This window comes from Trachemys scripta, chromosome 7, assembly GCF_013100865.1.
Source record: "Trachemys scripta elegans isolate TJP31775 chromosome 7, CAS_Tse_1.0, whole genome shotgun sequence".
NCBI lineage: Eukaryota > Metazoa > Chordata > Testudines > Emydidae > Trachemys > Trachemys scripta.
Window position 1 is genome coordinate 93,144,929 of NC_048304.1, and position 24,344 is coordinate 93,169,272.

Consider the following 24,344-nt stretch of genomic DNA (forward strand, 5'->3'; position numbering starts at 1 on the left):
ACAAATTTAGTCAAATCTAGTTTGATAATTGGAAAAGAATCCTGACTTCAGAGGAGGTTTGGAGCTCTCAACGTTTTCTATATACTTAATGTTCTGGACAAATCAAATTATATTTGATTATACTTAGATGTAGCCTGGTTCCCCAAAATATAGGTTTCTGGACATTGTACTCTCAATAAAATATCCCATATTCTCATTTCATTTACATGTGCTTGCATAAAATAACATGATTTTTAGGGAGAGAAATAGTTAACTGTGAAGATGACTATAATCAGGGTGGTTTAGTCAAATTAGTCTCTCAAAAATTTAATATGCCTAGAATTACATAATTCAATAGAATAACTCTAGTGAATGACTAATTTAAAATGCCATAGGGTGGTTAGTTTTACCTTGATAAATTAAAGCTTTAGGAAAACTGAGAAAATGTGACACCTAAGATTTCTGTTAAATATCAAGCTGTGTAGGAGGAATCACACTTTAAATTCATCTCTCAAGTAGAGAAACCATTTACTATTCCCTTGCTTATTATAGGATAATTGTATTACTAATGTAGCATCCAGATGGCCAGTTCGGGATCTGGACCCCATTAAATGCAGTTTAATGTTTTAATGAACTGATTCTAAATGAAATGTTTCAAAAAACTGAAATATTCCAGTTCAGGTTGAATTGACCTGAGATGAATATTTCATTTCAATTTTCACAATGAAAGAATGATTTTCCACAGAAATGTTTTGATTTAAGAGCAAATTTCCTACCAGCTCTCCATAATAAGCCAGACCCTCCACAAGTGTCAATGGGATTGCAGGCCATTTTCACTGAAGTAAATTGTATTAACTTTAATTAAACTAGGCTAATTTACACCAGTTTAGGATCTGGACAATATTGTTAGAGAGCTGGAGAGAGAGGGGAGCTGGGAACAGGGCCACAGCTTTACCTGCACCCAGAAATACTCATGTGCTCTTAGCCACGAGGGTTGGTTCATACAGAGGTACTTTGGGGGGTGTAGGGAAGTTTCCCACGTCCTCTGTCACTCTAGCTTATCTGTACAGTGAGAGGCATTGTTATGTGTGTGAACAAGCACCAGGATGGGGATAGCACAAAGTCTTCTAAAGGATTGTTTGGGGCTTGGGAAAGGAGGGGTTAACTCCAGGTCTGCACAGTGAAGCCTACCACGCTGGGTCAAAGAGAGTGGTTTTGGTTGGGAGAAAAGGGAGTGAAGCTGGAGGGGGTTTGCTGGGAAAATTTGCCTCCAGATTAATGCAGAGTATGGAATAAAAAAAGCTTAAAAACTAATGTGAATCTCAGTCACTGCAAAGTCTTAAAAGAAGTTCTATGTTTTTGGCATTGTATGGAGAGGAAGAGTGCAAATCAGAATATAGAGGGACAAATTCTGTTTGGTTACACTGGTGTAAAGCTGGAGTAACGTCACATGAATCAGAGGAATAATCTTATATATATATATATAAGTGAGCAGAATTTATACCTTCTGCCTTACAGAAATAACTTCCAAAAGCCCATATCATGCTACTGATTCTTAAGCAGATTTCTTCTTTAAACCGATGAGGAGTTCTGGTGAAAAATCAATGCCACTATAATGATGCTCAATTTAACTAATAAAAACAAGTCACTTTTAAAATTATCTTATACTGTTTCCATAGCATTTATTTCCGTAAGCCTGGCCTTGAATGAGACCACCATGGCTTGCATTCCTTGTAAAATTTACCATCCTTTTAATATTTATCTTAAAGGTTAATTATTAGACATGCTAGACTGCATTAATGAACACATTATTAATTCCGTTCATTATGTGATGCTTTAATCAGATGGATGCAGGAAGCATAGTGATGAGTCAGTGTATAAACACTGAAACAAGTTCACAAAACATACAGGCCCAGATTTTTAAAGGTATTTATGTCTACTTCACATAGCATTGCAATGCCTAACTGATTGAAGAGTCCAAGTCTCATTTTCAAAAGGGATATAGGCACTTAGGAATCTAAATCCCAGACAGTGGCTGGGATTTAGTCTACTAAGTGCCTACATCCCCTTTGAAAATGAGATTTAGGCTCCTAAACCTCATTAAGCTTGACTAGATGCACAAAGGCCTAAGCTAAACAAAGCTGAGGAAATTCTCCACGCTTGTGTTTACACAAATTGGAGGAAGCTTTTTCTTTCTAGCCAGATTCAAATAAAAGTTTCTTTTACACAGTCTACCTTTCTACATTGGTACTGGGTTGTCTATGCATTGGAAATGCTTCATTGTCTCTTTAAAAAAAAAATGTCAAACATGCACTGGCCTTGTCATCCTGAATTTGACATTGGGTGGGATTTTCAAAAGCATCTATGGAGTTAGGTAACCAACCCCTTTGGGTTTTTTTTTTAAATTCCATCCATACTTATTCCTATGGCACTCATAATCACAGCTTCTGGGAAAAGCCTTCCACTTTTAACTTACTTCCAAAATTATCAAATCACCTTTTATGACAAAATCAACTCTTTGAACATGTATAATAATGTTTTAAAATGGATGATACTATGAGTTATAACAATTCCTTTAGTTGAAAATAGGCCAAACAATTCAAGTGCCTGAGATAAGGGTTTCATGGAAATGGTCCCATTTCTCAATTGACAATGCAAAGTGAAACAACTTGAATTCCAAGTTCTTTCCCTCCCTCATACTATGTCCTTTTCATATCTGTCTGGTCCCACAGTGCTAAATGCATCTCACAAGACAGTTCAGTAGCCATTACTTTGGGACAGTTTAAAAAAAAAAGTAAATAATCCTGTTAGTTCAAAAAGTGGCCCAGATTGATGTCTTCAGGGGTAAACCTGCCAAAGCCTACCACAAGCTTTTCCTTGTGGAGTTCCTTCCTATTTTCCTCTTGGGTTTTCTCCCCCCATGGAACTCAAGTCCATCTTGGAATGCATGCTGTGCCTTTGCATGGCCTGTTGGCTCTTGCAGCCCTCCTCTGCCTTTGTCAGCAAAGCTCCAGTGGAGATTGCTTGCAGGACTTCCTTTGCAGAAACTCTCTCATAAAGGATCGGAAGAGGTCTCCTGCATCAAAGGGCACCAACTCAGAAGTTATTATTTATTTGTATTACCATAACTCCTAGCACTCCCCCTGTCATGAACATACAGCTAAGGGTAGCATAAAATCCCTCCTTTACCTGTAAAGGGTTAAGAAGCTCAAATAACCTGGTTGACACCTGACCAAAAGGACCAAAAATGGAAGAAGATACTTTCAAATCTAAGGGGGAAGGTTTTTGCTTTGTGCTCTGTGTGGGTGCTCTCTCTGAGACAAAGAGAGAGACCAAGCAAGTAATCCAGCTCCTACTGAAATGATGCATCTAATATTACAGAAATAGTAAGTAATAGCAAGGAAATGCATTAGATTATCTTTTATTTTAGCTTGTGAATTTTCCCTGTGCTAAGAGGGAGGTTTATCCCTGTTTTTGTAACTTTGAAGTTTTGCCTAGAGGGGAATCCTCTGTGTTTTAAATCTTATTACCCTGTAAAATTACCTTCCATCCTGATTTTACAGAGGTGTTCTTTTACTTTTTTTTTCTTTGTAATAAAGTTCTGTTCTTTTAAGAATCTGATTGGTTTTTAGTGTCCTAAAAACCCAACGGTCTGGTCTGTGCTCACCTTGTTTACCTATCTGGTTGGTAAATTATTCTCAAGCCTCCCCAGGAAAGGGGGTGAAGGAGCTTGGGGGATATTTTGGGGAAACAGGAACTCCAAGTGGTCCTTTTCCTGAATCTTTGTCTAACTCCCTTGGTGGTGGCAGCAGTACTCATCCAAGGACAAGGAAGGATTTGTGCCTTGGGGAAGATTTTAACCTAAGCTGGTAGAAATAAGCTTAGGGGGTCTTTCATGCGGGTCCCCACATCTATACCCCAGAGTTCAGAGTGGGGAGGGAACCCTGACACCCCCTCATTGCCCAGGATCCCATTGTAATAGGCAATGTACGTACACAGAACAAAAAGACAGTCCCTCCCCCAAAAGGCTTAAAATCTAAGTATAAGGCAAAAGATGAATGCAGACAGATGGAAACAATAAGACAGTATTAGTCATGATAGGCTGTGGTCTCAGTACACTAGCAGCCTAACCATTGCTAAGTTTTTGGATAGAAGTCATGGTGAAAGAGAGTTTTGAGGAGGGATTTGCAGGTGGATAATGAGGTAGCTTTCCCAATGTTTTCAGGGAGCACCTTCCAAGACTGTGAGCACATTGGGAGAAAGCATAAGGGCATTTGCTTGAAAATTTGATAAGTTGGCACTGGAGGCTGGCATCATGGGCCAGTCAGAGGCGAGCACTGACAGCTCTGTAGTGAATGAGAGATGACAGGTAGGTTGGGGTTTGACTGTGAAGGACCTGAAAGTAAAGCTTTGCAAAAGGTTTGAAGATAGTGGGGGTGATGCATATTTTCCCTCTCCAGTTGTGGATCCCAGGGAGAAAAGAGGAGGGGATAATATCAGAAGACATCTGATAGTCCTTCAACCCTGCGTAAATAAAGAGATCTGGGACCAAATGCTTAAAATCCACATTCTGTCCTTGATTGTGTTTGTGTGTTTGTCACTGATTTCAGTGGAAAGTGCCTGGGTGTACACGAGGACAGACAGTTCTGTTAAACAAATTATAAATCAATTCAACTAATAGGTTTTCCTTTTGGAAAATGTGTGCACACTAGTAATTGTTATCCTAAACAGATAACTTGAGCCATTTAGTAGCTTTCCCACTAAAGAATATCCCTTCCTCTTCCCACCCACCCACCAAACTCAATCAATAGGAGATGGTCCACAAGTAAATAACTGACTGAAATATATATTCCAAAAACAAAACACTTCATTATAAAGAACAAGTTAGGTTGCAGTGTGGTTGATGACAGTGTAGTAACTTATAGCACCATTTACAAAACCCAAGCTCCAATGAGTATAAAGTATAAAGAAGTATATATTTCATTACAACATAGAAAACATAACTTTGTCCCTGGGGTTGTATTTTATAATTTTTTGTTATCTTGATTTCATTGTACTTTAAGCATCACTTATGTATATTTATCAATTGACAGTAACGTATTTTAGCAAGTGCTTCTAGTTGCTATTGAGACTAATGTGCAATATGCAGTTTGATAGGAAAATGATGTACCGATTTATGCTGAAATTTTGTATGTGGACTTGCATTTGGAGCTTATCAGTTTATACACAAAATCAATAATTCTCATTCAAAAAAGTTTTGTTTTGTGTTTTTAATGATATTACTTGTGCAAGAATAATATTGGGTGAGCCACAGAGGTTACCTAAAGGAATATGTACTTGATCACTTGATAAAAATGTGTGTGTTTACATGTGCAGTGTGAAATTTATTATGTCCTTATCCATTTACTTGCTTTTAGGTGCTTGGGTTTTGTAAATGATGTCATAGGAAACAACATTACTGTCCTTAATGACCTGTTCTGGTTTATGAAACCCATGTTACTTTGTTTTTCCAATTACCCAGATGGGTGTGGGGAGGTTTAGTGTTTTTTATATCTTTTGTGTAAGTAAATAAAGATACAGCATCAGATCCTTTGGTGTAATGTGGCCATAAATGTGACTCAACCAACCCAGGCAGGATCACTATAATGTGGAGGTGGGCAAACTACGGCCCGTGGGACCCTCCTGCCCGGCCCCTGAGCTCCTGGTCCGGGAGGCTAGCCCCCAGCCCCTCTCCCCTGCAGCCTCAGCGTGGTGCCGGTGCAATGCTCTGGGCGGCTGGGCAGAGAGTGGGGAATGGGGGTGCAATGGTCCCAGGAGGCAGTCAGGAAGGATGGGGGGGTTGGATGGGGCGGCAGGGGGCAGTCAGGGGCAGGGGTTCCGGGGACGGTCAGGGGACAGGGAGCAGGGGGGCTTGGATAGAGGGCAGGGGAGTTCAGAGTGGTGGTCAGGGGGCAGGGGTGTGGATAGGGGTCGGGTTGGGGCAGTCAGAGGGAGGAAATGGGGGGGTTGAATGGGTGCAGGGGTCCCAGGGGTCAGTCGGGAAGGAGGGGAGTTGGATGGGGTGGCGGGGGACAGTAAAGGGTGGGTGTTCCGGGGGTAGTCAGGGGACGGGTGGGAGGTGTTGGGGCAGGGGTCCTGGGGGCCATCATGGAACAGGGTGGGTTGGATGGGGGTGAGAAGCGGGGGGGGGCCCTCTAGACAATTTCTGAAACCAGATGTGGCCCTCAGGCCAAAAAGTTGGCCCGCCCCTGCTCTAATGCAACCAATAGATAAAACCAATATTAAGTAGTGACTAAATCCCAATTCAAATCCAGAAGATACAAAATATTTGCTCAAATGATGAATAGGCAACCATCTTACAACCGCCTACTCTGTATAAAAGGAAGTAAAACAAATTATATTCTTCCAGCAGGAGACAAATAAATTGTGGGCTTATATAAGAGTTAGTAATAATGCAGTCTGCATTTCCTTGAAAAATTGTGCCCTAAATTTTATACTGGAGCCAGAAGTAGTACAGACATTTATAATTTTCTGTTGGACAATATCTCTTATCTCTTCCTTTATAGTTTATTCTGCACAGTTATGATGCACTTTAAGCTTGAGTCATCAGAGGAACACAAACTGTAATGTGTAAATGGAATAAATTAATTATAATTCACTATCTAGATAAAAATGGTTGTAGAAAGGATCAAAATATGACATTCAATAAAGAGGAACAATCCTGGAAGGTGCTCAGAAAAGTTTTGCTTTGTTCCAATTTTATGCAACAACCATCTCTGCTTTTTTTAAGAGTAATTCACTCGGTCTAAAATGCACCTGGGATCATGCTTCCCAGCATGGGTAGACAGACATGTACTAGCTCTGCTCAAACTAGCACACTAATAATAGCAGCATAGTTGGGGGTAGCCTGGGCAGCAGCCCCGGTACATAGCCTGTGGATCCGGGTGGGTTCGTATTCGATCAACTAGTCTGAAATGTAGCCCATGCTATCCTCGGCTACACTGCTGATTTTAGTGCACTAGCTTGAGCAGAGCTAGTGCATCTATCTACCCATGCTGGGAAGCATACTCCTAGCTGCAGTGTAGACAAACCCTCAGAAGAAGAATAAATGTAGCAGCAGCTACTTTAGCACACCAGACTGCGTGATACACACTAGGTGTGGGTGGTTTCTAAAATATCAGTAAGAGTATGTCTGCACAGCATTTTGGAGTGAGTCTCCCAGCCTGGGTCAACAGACTCAGGTGTAGTGGAGTTTGCACTAGAGGTCTAAAAATAGCTGTGTAGACCAGGGGTGGGCAAACAACAGCCCGGGGGCCGCATCCGGCCCTCCAGACATTTTAATCTGGCCCTTGAGCTTCCACTGCGAAGCCGGGTTTGGGGCTTGCCCTGCTCCGGGAACCATGGCCAATGGGAAATGCAGGGGCGGAGCCTGCGGTCAGGGCAGCTGGAGGGGGGACATGCCGCTGCTTCTGGGAGCTGCTTGAGTTAAGCACCACCTGGAGCCTGCACCCCGACCTCCTGCTGCACCCCAATGCCCTGTCCCAGCCTTGAACCCCCTCCTGCCCTCCAAACCCCTTGATCCCAGCCCAGAGCACCCTCCTGCACCCCTTACACCTCATCCCCAGCCCCACCCCAGAGCCTGTACCCCCAGCTGGAGCCCTCACCCCCCTGCACCCCAACCTCCTGTCCCAGCCCTGAACCCCCTCCCGCCCTCTGAACCCCTTGATCCCAGCCCAGAGCACCCTCCTGCACCCCTAACACCTCATCCCCAGCCCCACCCCAGAGCCCGTACCCCCAGCCGGAGCCCTCACCCCCCCCCACAAACACTCCAATCCCCTGCCCCAGCCCAGATCCCCCTCCTGCACCCTGAACTCCTCATTTCTGGCCCCACCCTAGAGCCTGCACTCCCAGCCAGAGCCCGCACCCCCTCCCATACCTTAAACCCCAATTTCGTGAGCATTCATGACCCACCATACAATTTACATACGCAGATGTGGCCCTCGGGCCAAAAAGTTTGCCCACCCTGGTGTAGACCATGCTTTGAAGTTGTAGCTGCGCGGCTTTGAAACCTAAGGAGGGGGTGGGCTTCAGAGCCCAAGCTCCAGTCTGAGCTGCAAACTTCAAAACAGTCTATATAGTTATTTTTAGAGCGCTACAAGTCCCACTAGCCCAAATGTGTTGATCTGGGCTGGGAGTGTCACTCCAAAATGCTGTGTAGACATGCCCTAGGACTTCACTGAACCACCTAACATGCTGCAGAGCTCTCAGTATAATGATATGTTTATTTGCAGTATATTATTCTGCTTTTAGCTGTCGCTGTGTGCTGTATCGAATTCCAGACAGGGTGTGATCATTGGTAAACAAGGGTGACAGAGCTGGATGTTGAGCTGCATGGAAGTCTGTCTGTCTGTAGCTGGTAGCTGTCTTCTTTAATAAATAAGTGGTTCTATTTATCATGACATCTGGGATCACTTACAAAAGAATTTATACTGACCATATGCTCAGTTTTCAATGGCATATTGTAACATGCTTTATTTTGACATAATCTTCCATTACCGCTAGCAACTGACAGAAACTAAGCAGGTCACTAACAAATGTAGAAATATCCAAGAACCAAATTAAAAAATTTTTGCCACTGACTTCAGTAGAGCTAGGATTTCACCATGTGTGTACCACAGAGAGAAGGGGAGAATGACCTGTGCTGCTGCTTTTTTTAAAGAGTATTAAAGGCATTGTAATCAGATATTAAGGATGATCTGGTTTATACTGATAGGGCCAACAGAAAGAATTGAAGACCCAAGCAAATTGTCCAAGGACTTGTAGAAAAGTAATTTGTATTTCTTTCTGACAAAGTATGAGAGCACAGAAACTGGCAGCTGCACACGAAGAAATACTTAAACAACAGATCAACAAAACTTACTTTTCTTGGACCTAAAATCTAGTAGCTAGACAAGTCAATATGAATTATTTCTGATAATGAAGGCATCCATTAGGTCAAATTTGCCTCCAGTGACTTTGGATTTTTTTCATTAGTTGTGCAATGTAAAAATATGTCTTTTTTATATATATACATTATATAACATAGTTGGAGACAGGCTTTCAGGATTGGTGAATATTTGGGATAGTGCTGGCAATTTTAGAACATAATTCTTTCTTTGGCCTACAAAATCCTTGTACTCTAGTTGTCCTAATTTAAATGACATTATTTAAAACTAGTCAACTGGTATTTAAACGTCTGCAGAGATCCCACATAATTACACAGATGCCAAGGTCTACCCACTGGCAATCTGTAAAAGTTCCCAGTTTGCATAAATTGCCTTAATCAAGACTAAAAAGAAACACTGAATCTATTATCTGTGGTATTTTTTTACTACAAAATGGCTCAGTTGTCATAAATTAACACAAGTTTCCTTTATTTGTTTATTTTTTTTCTACAATCCAGCCTATGAAATGTGTAAGAACTATATCCATTAACTCAATTTACCCTCTAAAATCCCCGTGGATATCTCTGCAATATGTAACAGATACCAGCTCACCAGTTCTTACACTGAAAACGAATCTTGTGGAGAGGGGCAGTAAAAAGTAAATATCATAAATATCTTCATTAGTCTTCAGTCAGAGTAAGATGGAATTTTCCATTACAGCCCTGTTGAGGAAGAATGTTCTATACCCTTATACAAAAATGTGCTGGATCTAAATGTCCTGTTTCATGTACAGTACATTTCCCATTCTTACTATTAATTTACTTTTGAAGATGTAGGCAGACACCTGGCTCCCCACTCTTTTCTGTGTTAATGGGTCTTTTCTTTTACATCTTGGAGAACCTAAATGAACAGAATCTATACCCAAGAGAGAGGAGAAATGAAGAGGTAGCAGAAGTGCCAGTCCCAAGTGCTTTGCTGCCCAGGGTGGAAAGCATTCCCCGCCCTCCCCCTGAGCAGCTGAAGACTAAAAAAAAAAAAAAAAAAGAGAGAGAGAGAGAGAGAGAGAGAAAGAAAAAGACTGACAGCCCAAGCAATATGCACCTGAGGATGCTGATTTGGTACCAGTTTCCAGGGAAGAAGCACATGCAATCGAGTATTTGGATTGGTAGGATTTTTTCACACACACGTATGCACATATGTATGTGTTTATGTTCGAGAAGAAGGATTTTTATGCAGTTCTGGAAGTGGAGGAGGGAGAATGAAACTAGTGAGGGCTCCAATCTAAAATCCCAAGTCTGAACACCCCAAAACGTAGGGGAAGTTATGGCTTGGGCCTGTATCTGTTTGAAACAGCAAAATATTCTTGGGATATTTAAATAGGCAGAGATGTGTTGAGTAAAAATTATAGCCACAGGTACACTGCAGTGCCTAAATTGTGTAATGCACAACTTTACTTTTATTGCATCCATCATTACGATACTTGGGCGTATAATAGAAAAATTTTAAACAATTTTTTCCAAAAATTGTGGCAAATCAATTCCTCCCCTCCCCCTTTCCCCTCTCTCCACCCCCCCTCCCGCCCCGCAGACACTGCCTCCCTGCCTGTTGTAATGGGTCAGATTAAGAAAAAGCCAGAGTAAACAAATGCATGTTGCACTGTGTCCAACATATTTGAAACTCTGGCAGCGTGAAAGAAGGAATTAACTCCACAGCCAAGGGCCTTCCACCATAAATGCATCATTGCATCTGCCACCAGGAGTTCAACATGGGACAGACACAAGGTATATTTTGATTTATTAAAAGAGCTAGTGAAGACGCACTTTCACAAGGTGGACAGGGAACTACTCCAGCCCACCTGTGTCTCACTCACAGCCTGGATGGGGCCTGATAGAGGACAGGTATTCTTACAAAGAACCAGAGTGACATAGGAAAAAGGGGAGAGGTGCTTTATTAGCACAGTCGGTAGTATGTCAGTCTCCTAAACTAAAGGTCCTGAATTTGAGTTTCAGAGGGGGGCAGCCCATTTCCTTCTTTGACAGGGTTACTGGCCTAGTGGATGGGGGGATATTTTGATTTTAGTGAGCCTTTTGACGCAGTCCCATATGACATTCTCAACTAGGGAAATGTGGTCTAGATGAAATTACTATAAGGTGAGTGCATAGCTGCTTGAAAAACTGTGTTCAAAGAGTGGTTATTGATGGTACACTGTCACACTGGGAGGGTGTATCTAGGAGGGTCATCCAGGGGTCAGCCCTAGGTCTGGCACTATTCAGTATTTTCATTAATGACTTAGATAATGGAGTGTAAATGCAATTTGCAGATAACACCAAGCTGGGAGGAAAAGCATAATTATAGAGGTTGCTGGGGTTTCTAAGATCCTACATGGTATTGGAAATAATTTGGGGTTTTGGCATCCAGGAAACTGTGGAAGTGCACTGCTTCTTTCCCTTGTGAACAGGGGTGAAGGTGAGTTGAAATTGAGAGACTTTATTGTCACTAGAAGCTCATCTGCTGCCGCACTGCTCTTCCATTATATTCAGAAGGTGCATTAGGTAAAATGATCAGCAGCGAAATAGTTAACAATGTTGGTTTTTAAACTATCGTCATTAGGTTCCAGGGTTCACACTTATTGAGATGAAAGAAGGCAGTATACCCTCTCAGAGCTATTGCTTTGGGCTGTCTGCAGACTCAGGAAGAGTACACTACCTCCTTTCACTCTTACTTCATTTCCTTTGCAACTGTACACTAGGAAACAATGTTTAAATGTAAGCTTAAACTCTGTCCTACATTTCCATGGCAGAGGACAGATTCTGCAGCAAATCCCTCAGCCATAGTATTGCTAAATACACAGGGCCATGCCTAAACAAGGAAAATCACAGTAAAGTAAAACTCCTTTGAAAAAGATTTCACTTATGGTATTTGAAAAGCTGTCATAGATTTGGTTTGATATAAAGAAACTTGCAGAGCATCTCTACACAGAATACTGGGAACACTAAATCTTAGGCAATATACAAAAAGAAGTGGGAAACTAACAAGAAAATGTGTTTTTTAATTAATACATGAATTTGCTCCTTAAGTAAATTTTAAAAATCAAGTAATAATATTAGGTGTTTTCGGGCACGTAGATAATAGTAGAGTCACATAAGTATTAGAATATTTTGTTTTTAATCTTATAAATTAAGAGGATTTCTTCTAACTGTTGAGCATAACTCAGTTAACTGTTTCCCATTCTAAAATAGCTGATAGGCTGTTATATAGAATTCTCCACCAATCAAAAATGAGGCCATAAATCTCCACATAACATGGGAGATGGTGTACACACAATTTATTTTGAAATGGTGAGCAAAATGATTAGAGGCCATATTTACTCTGTACAGTTTTCCTCTCCAAGGACATTGGATACTAGCAGTGCAGATAACATAACATAACAAGTGGTTATGTTATTTACTACAGGCTAGTTATTCTCAATTCCATTGGCCTAATAATCTGTATGTAAATAGGAAAACACATTTCAGTTGCTATATACTGGTGTTCTTGAGATGCTTTGAAAACCTACATGAGCAAGAAAAAAAAATATAACATGTTGATATGTTGTCACCTGAAAGCTGCTGAGGAAAATTGATGACCCCTGACCCTTCCAAGACTGAGTCTGTTCTCCCCCCACCCCCCAACATACTTGCTTCTTAAAATAGAGACTATACGCTTGTCGGATGTGACTATGTAGTATATACATTTAAAATAGCCTCAGGATAAGTTGCAAAGGAGACAATTAACTAATCATTATTAAATAACTGCATCAGATGACTGCTGAGTAAGGCATGTTGTTTTTGATGGATTTTGTGATTTTGTTTCAGAATGACTTTATTTGATAAAACAATACAATGTATTCTCTAAAATCACTAGTGGTTTGGAAAAATATAAGCAGGGGCAAAATATGCAAATATGTCTATTGGCGGGATTGTATGTTGTAGAAGATCACTAATGACATAGAGAGCCTGCCTCCTTTAGGTCTCTAGCTTGTATCCAAGACCAGGTCTATATGCACTGAAATTCAATTTTGTGATGACTACTTGGTAACCTAGATTAAAGCTCTCTCAGTATGATTTATACCACTCTCATCACCATGTAACCAAGTGCCTGAGTTTGTGGTTTTACTCCAGGAGCCAGGTGACCCTATCAAAGAATTGGATCTTATTGGTACCTTTTTTGCCTGTTTCAGAAAAGCCCAGGGTTGGTTGGATGTGGAAGCTGAGCTACCTGTGTTCTTCTTTAAGATTACATTGAGTCATATTGGTGTGTGCAGTATACAAAGGTTTGTGCTACTGCTGTGTGCTATAGATAGAGAACTTTAATTGCCAAGCTGTCAACCTGGCATCATTCTCAAGCACTAAATGCTTATAAAGAAAAATATAACCCAGCCCATAGCTAACCCTCAGGAAAGTAATAAACATGAATAAACCACTTTGAAAAAATGAATCATAACCCTGGCTTTAAAAGCTAACACTATGCTAATATCACAAACTGTCAAGAGCAGGGAAATTCAGATCCAAGGACAATAATACCTTAATGCAGAGATCTTACATATGTGAAGTGCAGAAGAGGCCATTTTTACTGTCTGAAAACATAACCTGGGGTTTAGATGAAATATGTTCTATAAATGTCATAGTTTCTAGGACTGGAGGGGACCTCAAGAGATCATTGAGTCCAGTCCCCTGCCCGCATGGCAGGACCAAATACTGTCTAGACCATCCCTAATAAACATTTATCTAACCTACTCTTAAATATCTCCAGAGATGGAGATTCCACAACCTCCCTAGGCAATTTATTCCAGTGTTTAACCACCCTGACAGTTAGAAACTTTTTCCTAATGTCCAACCTAGACCTCCCTTGCTGCAGATAAGGCCATTGCTTCTTGTTCTATCCTTAGAAGCTAAGGTGAACAAGTTTTCTCCCTCCTCCTTATGACACCCTTTTAGATACCTGAAAACTGCTATCATGTCCCCTCTCAGTCTGCTCTTTTCCAAACTAAACAAACCCAATTCTTTCAGCCTTCCTTCATAAGTCATGTTCTCAATACCTTTAATCATTCTTGTTGCTCTTCTCTGGACCCTCTCCAATTTCTCCACATCTTTCTTGAAATGTGGTGCCCAGAACTGGACACAATTCTCCAGCTGAGGCCTAACCAGAGCAGAGTAGAGCGGAAGAATGACTTCTCGTGTCTTGCTCACAACACACCTGTTAATACATCCCAGAATCATGTTTGCTTTTTTTGCAACAGCATCACTCTGTTGACTCATATTTAGCTTGTGGTCCACAATAACCCCTAGATCCCTTTCTGCCGTACTCCTTCCTAGACAGTCTCTTCCCATTCTGTATGTGTGAAACTGATTTTTTTCTTTCTAAGTGGAGCACTTTGCATTTGTCTTTGTTAAACTTCATCCTGTTTAACTCAGACCATTTCTCCAATTTGTCCAGATCATTTTGAATTATGACCCTGTCCACCAAAGCACTTGCAATCCCTCCCAGTTTGGTATCATCCACAAACTTAATAAGCGTACTTTCTATGCCAATATCTAAGTCATTAATGAAGATATTGAACAGAGCCGGTCCCAAAACAGACCCCTGCGGAACCCCACTCGTTATGCCTTTCCAGGATTGGGATTGGGAACCATTAATAACAACTCTGAGTACAGTTATCCGGCCAGTTATGCACCCACCTTATAGTAGCCCCATCTAAATTGTATTTGCCTAGTTTATCAATAAGAATATAATGCGAGACCATATCAAATGCCTTACTAAAGTCTAGGTATACCACATCCACAGCTTCTCCCTTATCCACAAGACTCGTTATCCTATCAAAGAAAGCTATCAGATTGGTTTGACATGATTTGTTCTTTACAAATCCATGCTGGCTGTTCCCTATCACCTTACCACCTTCCAAGTGTTTGCAGATGATTTCCTTAATTACTTGCTCCATTATCTTCCCTGGCACAGAAGTTAAACTAACTGGTCTGTAGTTTCCTGGGTTGTTTTTATTTCCCTTTTTATAGATGGGCACTATATTTGCCCTTTTCCAGTCTTTTGGAATCTCTCCCGTCTCCCATGATTTTCCAAAGATAATAGCTAGAGGCTCAGATACCTCCTCTATTAGCTCCTTGAGTATTCTAGGATGCATTTCATCAGGCCCTGGTGACTTGCAGGCATCTAACTTTTCTAAGTGATTTTTAACTTGTTCTTTTTTTATTTTATCTGCTAAACCTACCCCCTTCCCATTAGTATTCACTATGTTAGACATTCCTTCAGACTTCTCGGTGAAGACCGAAACAAAGAAGTCATTAAGCATCTCTGCCATTTCCAAGTTTCCTGTTACTGTTTCTCCCTCTTCACTGAGCAGTGGGCCTACCCTGTCTTTGGTCTTCCTCTTGCTTCTAATGTGTTGATAAAAAGTCTTCTTGTTTCCCTTTATTCCCATAGCTAGTTTGAGCTCAGTTTGTGCCTTTGCCTTTCTAATCTTGCCCCTACATTCCTGTGTTGTTTGCCTATATTCATCCTTTGTAATCTGTCCTAGTTTCCATTTTTTATATGACTCCTTTTTATTTTTTAGATCATGCAAGATCTCGTGGTTAAGCCAAGGTGGTCTTTTGCCACATTTTCTATCTTTCCTAACCAGCGGAATAGGTTGCTTTTGGGCCCTTAATAGTGTCCCTTTGAAAAACTGCCAACTCTCCTCAGTTGTTTTTCCCCTCAGTCTTGATTCCCATGGGACTTTACCTATCAGCTCTCTGAGCTTACCAAAATCTGCCTCCCTGAAATCCATTGTCTCTATTTTGCTGTTCTCCCTTCTACCCTTCCTTAGAATTGCAAACTCTATTATTTCATGATCACTTTCATCCAAGCTGCCTTCTACTTTCAAATTCTCAACAAGTTCCTCCCTATTTCTTAAAATCAAGTCTAGAACAGCTTCCCCCCAGTAGTTTTTTCAACCTTCTGAAATAAAAAGTTGTCTGCAATGCAGTCCAAGAATTTGTTGGATAGTCTGTGCCCAGCTGTGTTATTTTCCCAACATATATTACATATTATATATTTATATAACATAAAATAAGAGAATGGGGTGGGAAAGGGACAAGCAGAGTTATGCATGTTCAGTTAAGTGAGAGCTACAAGCTATTGCAGAATAGAAGGATGTGCATATTATACTCTGTAAGAAATGAAAACCAGGATAATAGGACACCCCCACTGTTTTAATGCATTTAAAAATCCTCCCACATAGCAGAACCAGTTTTTAAAATGTGTTCTCTTCCATCCACTTGCTAGCTAGCTGTTGTGACGAGATTAAGCCTGACCTACTTACAGGAGAGAAACTAACAGATTTAAGATCTTCGAATGACTTGGGAAGATCTAAAAGCATCTAACCAAGGTCATACTTATAAGAACCTGGTTTATATTGGAACATTTATGGTCCTCTTTTTGAGAACTGGGCTTTTTCTGATGATCTAGGGTTGCTATAAGAGGCAGGTTTTCAGATTGTTCAAGGTATCCTTGTTTACTTGGATCAGAAAAGCTACTTGATAACTCTGGAAAGACTGCTGTGAAAAGCCTAAGCATTTTCCATGGATTTAGAAGTCTAAAACCCATAGTAACCTGGAAGGAAAAAGAGCTGTTCTTTGCTTTTTGTTGGTTTTTAGTTTTCTTTATGACTGTCCCTTTCTTTACATTTCTGCTCCAATATGTATGTATTTAAATAAGTGTCAGTGCTCTTAAACTTCAATCCATGTTGTTTCTAAGGTTTTACCAACATATCCTAGCTTTGGTTTCTGCCTCAGTATCGGTCCTGACTCCAGCCTGAAGCTGACAGTACGTCCCTACCAATCTACCACTAGATCACAAAAGGAGCACCCATTATCCTTTTCCTTTCCCTGCTCCTGTCTTCTCTTACCTGGGTTTTTCTCTGTGTGTCTGCGTTCACTTTGAGAAACTGACTTGACAAAACTCATCTCTTTGTAAATAAGCTGAAAATGTTTTGATTGCAGCTTCAATTACATGTTCATAATTCAGAAGATCATTAAGAAGCGGAGCTTATTTTCTTTTCCTGTGCACTTAGTAAGTAAAGGTGGGTTAACATCCTGTGCTGTTATTGAAAAGTTAAAGCTGAGAGTATTAAAAAGAACCCTAAAACATAGCCCCAGCCATGGGAAACAAAGTAACGTCCAATGAAATTGCATATCCTGGCATAGTCTCATGAGTCAACCTTTCAAATTATTGCTGCCAACATTGAAACTGGCTTAATTGGCTCTTCTTGGAGCAGTACCATTGTCTTCAGTGTACTGGTGTTGTACAGAGTTCCTAGCGTCCATATTCTACTTGCATATTACTTATGACAAATGGCCTTCCTGGGTCTCTTGTGGGCACCTGAAGTACTATAAGTGTCTAACTGCCACCGCCTCTGTGGTTAAATGCCGTTAACTATAGGGCTCTGTGATTACTTTTCCAGCTCTTGGCTAAGTTAACTTACAAAAATAAAAAAAATAGCCTGAAAGCCTTGCTTCAGGAGTGGCTTTTGCCCTGACTGAATTAGGTGTTTCCATTGCCTAAAAGTGGAAAGGTGTGTTCTAAGGGCAACCATGGTCATTATCTCTGTGGGCAGCACCTGTATAAGCAGCCAAAACCAAGTCACTGCACCATAGCCAATTTCAGGTGAAAGTAACAAAAGGAATTGTAGTTTTAAAGGGCCCAAAGGGAGAATAATGTGAAGGAATCCCTGGAAAGCAAAGACTTGCAGTATGGAATGAAAAGGGTTCTTGTATATGAAAAACATGTGCTAGTACTTTTTTCATCTGCTTGAAATTAAATACCAGTCCTCTTTTACAAAGGTATAAACTATATCCAGGATGATGTAGGTTTTGTCTATTTTCATTCCCCTGCCACCCTTCACACTCTAATTATTTTCTATGCTTGTTGAAAGAGTAAAAGGGTCTTGGTATTAAGATCTACAATTAATAAAGGGAACATATTTTGAGCAGTAGAGTGATTCAATAAGTTTTCTAGAAATAAGAATGATTAGACCTGATCTTCAACAACAATAACAATTGTTAATATATTTTTTTTTACTCCCTCATCTGCCTGTATCCATCTGTTGTTTCTTGTCTGATACTTAGATTGTAAGCTTTTGGGGACAATGACTGTCTTTTTATTCTGTATTTGTACACCACCTAGCACAAGGGGTCCTGATCCATGCCTGGACTCCTAGGTACTACAGCAATACTACTAATAATAATGGTTAGACCTTTTATATTGAGTTTCATTTGTAGTTATGGTAGATACTTTAATTAATGAGCAAGGCCAAATGGCTATGAATAACAGTCTAATTTCAACATGTTAGGATATGTGATGGGGTGTCTATCCCACATTGGCAAATAAGGGTTAAAGACCCCTAGGGAGGCTGCGCAAAAAGCAGTCAATAGGAGAGGGAGCTTGAAGAGAAAGGACTGTGTCTCTAGCAGGCTGCGAGACCTCCAGCACCTTGGACAGAGCTACTGCTGGCAGGGACCTGGGTAGCAAGAGGAGCTCCTGACTGGCTGCTGAGACTGGGTAGTGACAGGCCCTAAGGAAGGGCAAAGAAGGTACTAGGGCCATGGGGAAGTGGCCCAGGGAGACACAGCAACAGGGAAAGGAATTTGAGGTGCAGCAGGAGGCTGTGATCCACAGGGTCCCTTGGCTGGGTCCTGGAGTAGTGGGCGGGCCTAGGTCCCCAACATTCACCACTGGGGAAGCGGCAGGACAAATTACTGAAGTCGCCATTGCGGAAGTGGCAGGACTAGAAGGTGGGAACACAGACAGCGACACAGCTGGAGGGCTGAGTCACAAAGAGGATGCTGTGATTCCAGAGGCTGAGAGAGGGATTGCAGGCAAACTGCAGAGATCAAGTGATAATGTGCAGACCACAGACGGGGACATCAGCCTTGAGCTAATCCCCAAAATGGCGATCAGGAGGTGCCAGTCCAGTGGTGAGTGACACGCTCCATGAAAGGGTACAAAATAGTTTTCAAAACTGCAGCTAAAAATGAATTTGCTTTGCAACCTGGATTGTGAGATTGGATGCCCTGCCACATGGCAACAGAATATATGCTTGTTAGCTGTTAGCGTATATGTCAGCTCTTCGGTTCCAACTGTCATGTCTCTTTGATTCATGGGATCACAATATTGGGCAGTATATCAAGATGTAGGCAGTAGGATTAATCCCACATTGGGATTAAGATCACTGTGGGGTAGAGGTCACCTAATCTCCCAATTTCATGTTTGGGAATTAGAGAATATACCTTTTCCTGGGATGAGGTATCAAACTATCATTCTATGCTAATGAAAAATGTACTGCAGACATTCCCATATCTGTTACTGAAAGACGTGGACACTTCCCAGCCCAGTATTTCTGCCAAACTTTAGGTCTGTCTAGACTTTGGGTTTAGCTGGCCCCATCTGGGTATATTAAAGACACTCAGCTCCCTAAAAGAGGGGGGCAGACAGTGATGGTGTTATTAGTTTAAGAGCCCACACTGTGCTTGTTCTACAAGATGCAATCTGTAGTTAAGATGTTCACTGCCTGAAAGGCTGATAAAAGGCAAACAAACTCGGTGGGATGCTCAGATAGTGGCAGGAACTTAGAACTGTTTGAGAAGATTGAAATGGTGATGGTGTAACATTGTCAAAGTTTGCCATTCTGGGTCTTGTGGATTTAAAAGACAGCAAAGGAACTGCTGTTCTCCTCCTTTGAGCCATTGCCAGGACCTGTTGCCCTAAGGTGCTCCTCTAAATTCAACTCAGTAAAGTGACATCTTTTTGGCGATTTGCTAAATAACCTTGTGCCTTTCCTCATTGGTCCATGCTCACAAAACATCTGATTAACAGATTTCACTGAAATTCCTGTGGAAATAAAAGGAAATAATTTGAAACAAGTCATGGTGTTCTGTCTGAACTGATTCACTTAATTATTATCTTCAACTCCTGATTGCAAGTGAGTTCATAAGAGTCCCTGAATTTCTAATGTGCTGGGGGGGGGTTGCTCCTCCCCAGCTCCACCCCAGGTTCTGTCTCGGCTCCACCCCTTCCCTCAAGGCCCTGTCTCCACCCCGCCCCTTCCTGCCCCATTCTGCCCCCTCCCCCCACCAGCGCCTCCTGCATGCCACGGAACAGCTGATTATTGCAGGCGGGAAGCGCTGGTAGGGAGGGGAGGCGGGATTGTCAGCGGGTAGGAGATGCTGGGGGGGAGGGTTCGGAGCTGATAGGGGGGCTGCCAGTGGGTGCTCAAGCACCCACCATTCTTTTCCATGGGTGCTCCAGGGCTGGAGCTCCCACTGAGTTGGTGCCTATGTGGAAAAATTGGAAAGAGTCCAGTGGAGCACAACAAAAATGATGAGGGGGCTGGAGCACATGACTTATGAGGAGAGGCTGAGGGAACTGGGATTGTTTATTCTGCAGAAGAGAAGAATGAGGAGGGATTTGATAGCTGCTTTCAACTACCTGAAAGGGAGTTCCAAAGAGGATGGATCTAGACTGTTCTCAGTGGTACCAGATGACAGAACAAGGAGTAACAGTCTCAAGTTGCAGTGGGGGAGGTTTAGGTTGGATATTAAGAAAAACTTTTTCACTAGGAGGGTGGTGAAGCACCAGAATGGGTTCCTGAGGGAGGTGGTTGAATCTCCTTCCTTAGAGCTTTTTAAGGTCAGGCTTGACGAAGCCCTGGCTGGGATGATTTAGTTGGGGATTGGTCCTGCTTTGTGCAGGGGGTTGGACTAGATGACCTCCTGAGGTCCCTTCCAACCCTGATATTCTATGGTTCAGAATATAATGGCAAGTAAAGTATTCCAGAAAACTTTTAGGTCTTGATCCAGTCATACCTACCAAGGACAAACTACTAGACCCAAACCTGAGGAAGGATAGTCCAGTGGTTAGGAGGACACTAGTCTAGGATTTTGAGACCTGCTCCTCCACAGACTCCCTGTGTGAGTTAGGGCAAGTCACTTTGCCACTCAGTGCCTCCGTTCCCCAGCTATAAAAAGGGGATAATAGTTCTCCTTCCCCACCTATCTCACAGAGGTCTTATGAAAATAAATTTATTAAAGACTAACAGCTGCTCAAATACTAAGGTAATATGGGCTGTATTAGTACCTAAAATCGATCAATCAAATTTAGTAGCTTGGACAAATCTCTTTATATTTACTACATTTTTTTCACAAACGCTTCTTATACCTGACTCTGAAATCATTCACCTTCCTTAACAATGGAAGTCATTGCAAAATCAATGAAAACCTACTGACTCATTTCCCTGTACTCTGCTGTCAAGTGCTTTAATCTCAACCAGTACATCCTATGCTCCATATTGTCTTTTTAGATTGTGCTAGTAAATTCCCAGATATATAGACTAGCTAGCACAACCCCGATACCTTGTTTTCTTCTTGGTTGTATAACTCCACAAATATAAAATTATAATGTAAAACAAGGTATCTTAGTAAGATTAGTTTTGGTTTATTTTTACTGCCTATTGTAACAATCTGAGAACTTTCTCATATCTTCTGGAAAACTATTAAAAATATTGTATTTCGAACCAGTCCTTCTGTCCTGACTATTTCCATTTCCTTGTTACCAATCTCAGTGAAAAAAAAATTTATTCAGCAAGTTCATGATTTGTAATTTAGTAATTCAACACTGCCCCTTCTATGCAGATTACCAGTGCAGCCCAAAATAGTTCATAAAAATTAGAGCTTGCAAGATCAAACCCCTTGATTCTAAACTCTTAACTGGTCTCAAAGGGAGAAAGTGATTGAGGAACATTCACCCATCCAAACATGGGGAAAAGTTGAGTTTAATATTGCACCTCTAGAACTGGAGCAATTAAGATTGAGCTCATTCACTATGAGCCTAGATTTCATTATTGCTAATAACTGTGGTTAATTTCAGGAAAGGTGTCTTGCATATTCTGTCTGTGGAAATTTCCTTTAAAGTTCTGGCATATGTGAAACAAATAATTTGGGGATGATTTGTTTGTAGTGAACAAGTTCTCCTGCAGTATGTCTACTCTGCAGCTGGGAGCAAGCTTCCCAACCTGAGTAGACAGTCTCGTGCTAGCAGGGCCTTGCTAAAAATAGCAGTGTGAACATTGGGGCACTGACAGAGGCTCAAGCCACCTGAGCTCAAGCTCACCCAACCTCCTGGATCCAAGCTCAGGTAGCTAGCCCAAGCCTCCACCAATACCACAATGTTCACATAGCTATTTTTAGTGCAACAAGTATGAGCCCAGGCTGCTAGAGGCTGAAACCATGATGACAGCTATATGGTGTGGTAGCTTTCCAGAAGGGGAAGAGTGGGGGAATGGTTGAGACTTGGTTTGAGACACGGTATAAAGAGAGAAACTTTAGCTGCTAAAGTAATTGTGGACCTGAAGTGGGAATAGATTCATGTTTGTTTGCTGAAGGTCTTGGACAAACAGATAGTAGTCAGAAGATAACCACAGCAGCAAAATATGAACCAGTTGATCTGGTAAATTCTGGCCTAGGATAATCCTTTAAAGATGGGACCTTGTCTAGGAGAAGAAAAGGTAGGATTGGAGTCCTAAACTGGATAAATCTTGGAAGAGACACTGAACAGTAGCATCATGAATAAATGAAATGATGTATAGAGTTGCCTCCCAGGATTAAGCCCGAAGTTATCCTTAAGGACCATCTGAGGAAGTATAGGGAGACAGAACTCCAGCTTGACTACCTCCCCAGCTGGAAACACAATTATAGAAGCAAAGGCTTAGAGAGCAAAAAAAGAAACAATGGACCCACCACAAGAGTCAATTGAAATAGGCCCTTCCCAATCTGCTGAGAGAAAATCATAGAAACATAGGGCTGGAAGGGACCCCAAAGTCATCAAGTCCAGCCCCCTGCACTGTGGCAGGACCACATAAACCTAGAGCATCCCTGACAGGCGTTTGTCCTTAAAAACCTCCAGTGATGGGGATTCCACATGCTCCCTTGGAAGCCTATTCCAAAACTTTACCTGTAAAGTTAGAAAACTTTCTCCTATATCTCCCTTGCTGAAGATTAAGCCCATTACTTCTTGTCCTACCATCACTGGACATGGAGAACAACTGATCACAGCAATGGGGGGAAACCCTTCCATCGGTAGAGGCTGCATCTACTCTACAGGGTTATGCCAGCATAGCTACAGCGCTGTAGCTATGCCACTACAGTCCCTGTAGTGTAGACATGGCATAAGTTTAGACTAAAGATGAACAAGTCAGATGGCTATTAACAGTAGACTACATTAAGGATGTGAGCGTTGTTGAAAATGATCTCATGACTTAATAATGGAAAGGTTCTAACTGAAAAAGCCTTTGATTTTTTTTTTTTAAAGAGAGCTTAATGGGGATTATCACAGACATTTGATCCTCAGTGCTTTTTACTTTTGCTTAAGGGGCTGAAATTGCTATTCTATGGAAGACAGATTGCTTGTTGATTAATTTTCAACCCCTGCATAAAACGGGTACGAAGCAAAGGAGCCTCACATGGCCCTGCAGTGATATATTGTATATCCTCACAGTCTCAAGGATCTTGCATTAAAGCCATGTGACCTCAAAAGCACCCAGCTTTCCATTATGGGTAAGTCCTAGAGGTGTGATTCATGACTGGTTCTTAAGCATTACAAGTAAATTTCATTACAAAATCTGACTCAACAAGTTTTGCAATGAAGACCAGTATGGGGTGGAGGAGGACAGATTCCTCCCCTATTCAATACACAAAGCATGTGACACCTGTGTAACTGGTCTGCAGTTTTTTCTTTGGTCCATGGGCCACCCGTTAGCCTGCAGGATGCCAAAAGCCCATGTCTGCTCTTACAAAATGGTCTGCCATGAGGCCTGGTTCCACAGTGAACTGCAAAGTTGTTCTTCATGGCCTGACATTGGTGTGAAGTGGTTCCACTGTATTTTGGGCCTCCCACAGGTGGAAGTATTTCTCCAAAATAACTTCAGTAGAGAAGGGAGAATATAAGAGACTAAAGTGGGGAACTTTCTTAATCAAACCAGTGAGTCTTTTAAGATAAAGTGGTCTGTCTCCTTTAAGAAGTAGTAGGGACCAGAGCTACCCTGTTCTATGACACAGGCCCTTCAAGGTTCCAGGAATTCTGGAGCAGACAAGGGTGTAGGGAATGGTAGAAGCAGATGCTGGGAGAGAGGAAGTGGTCTTGAGGTAATAGCTAGCGTCAGAGATGACAGGGAGTGGAGTGGAGGCTACTGTTTATTTAAGGACCTGACAGCAGGAGCCTTGTAGTGTAAAGTCGGACAAGACACCCCTCTCTCTCAGCCAACTAGGCCAAGTTCTGAGAAGGAGGGCCACATATAAGCTGCTTCTTCCCTCTTAATGGGACTAGCAGGAGGAGGACTGCTTCTCTCTCTACCAGTCCAGG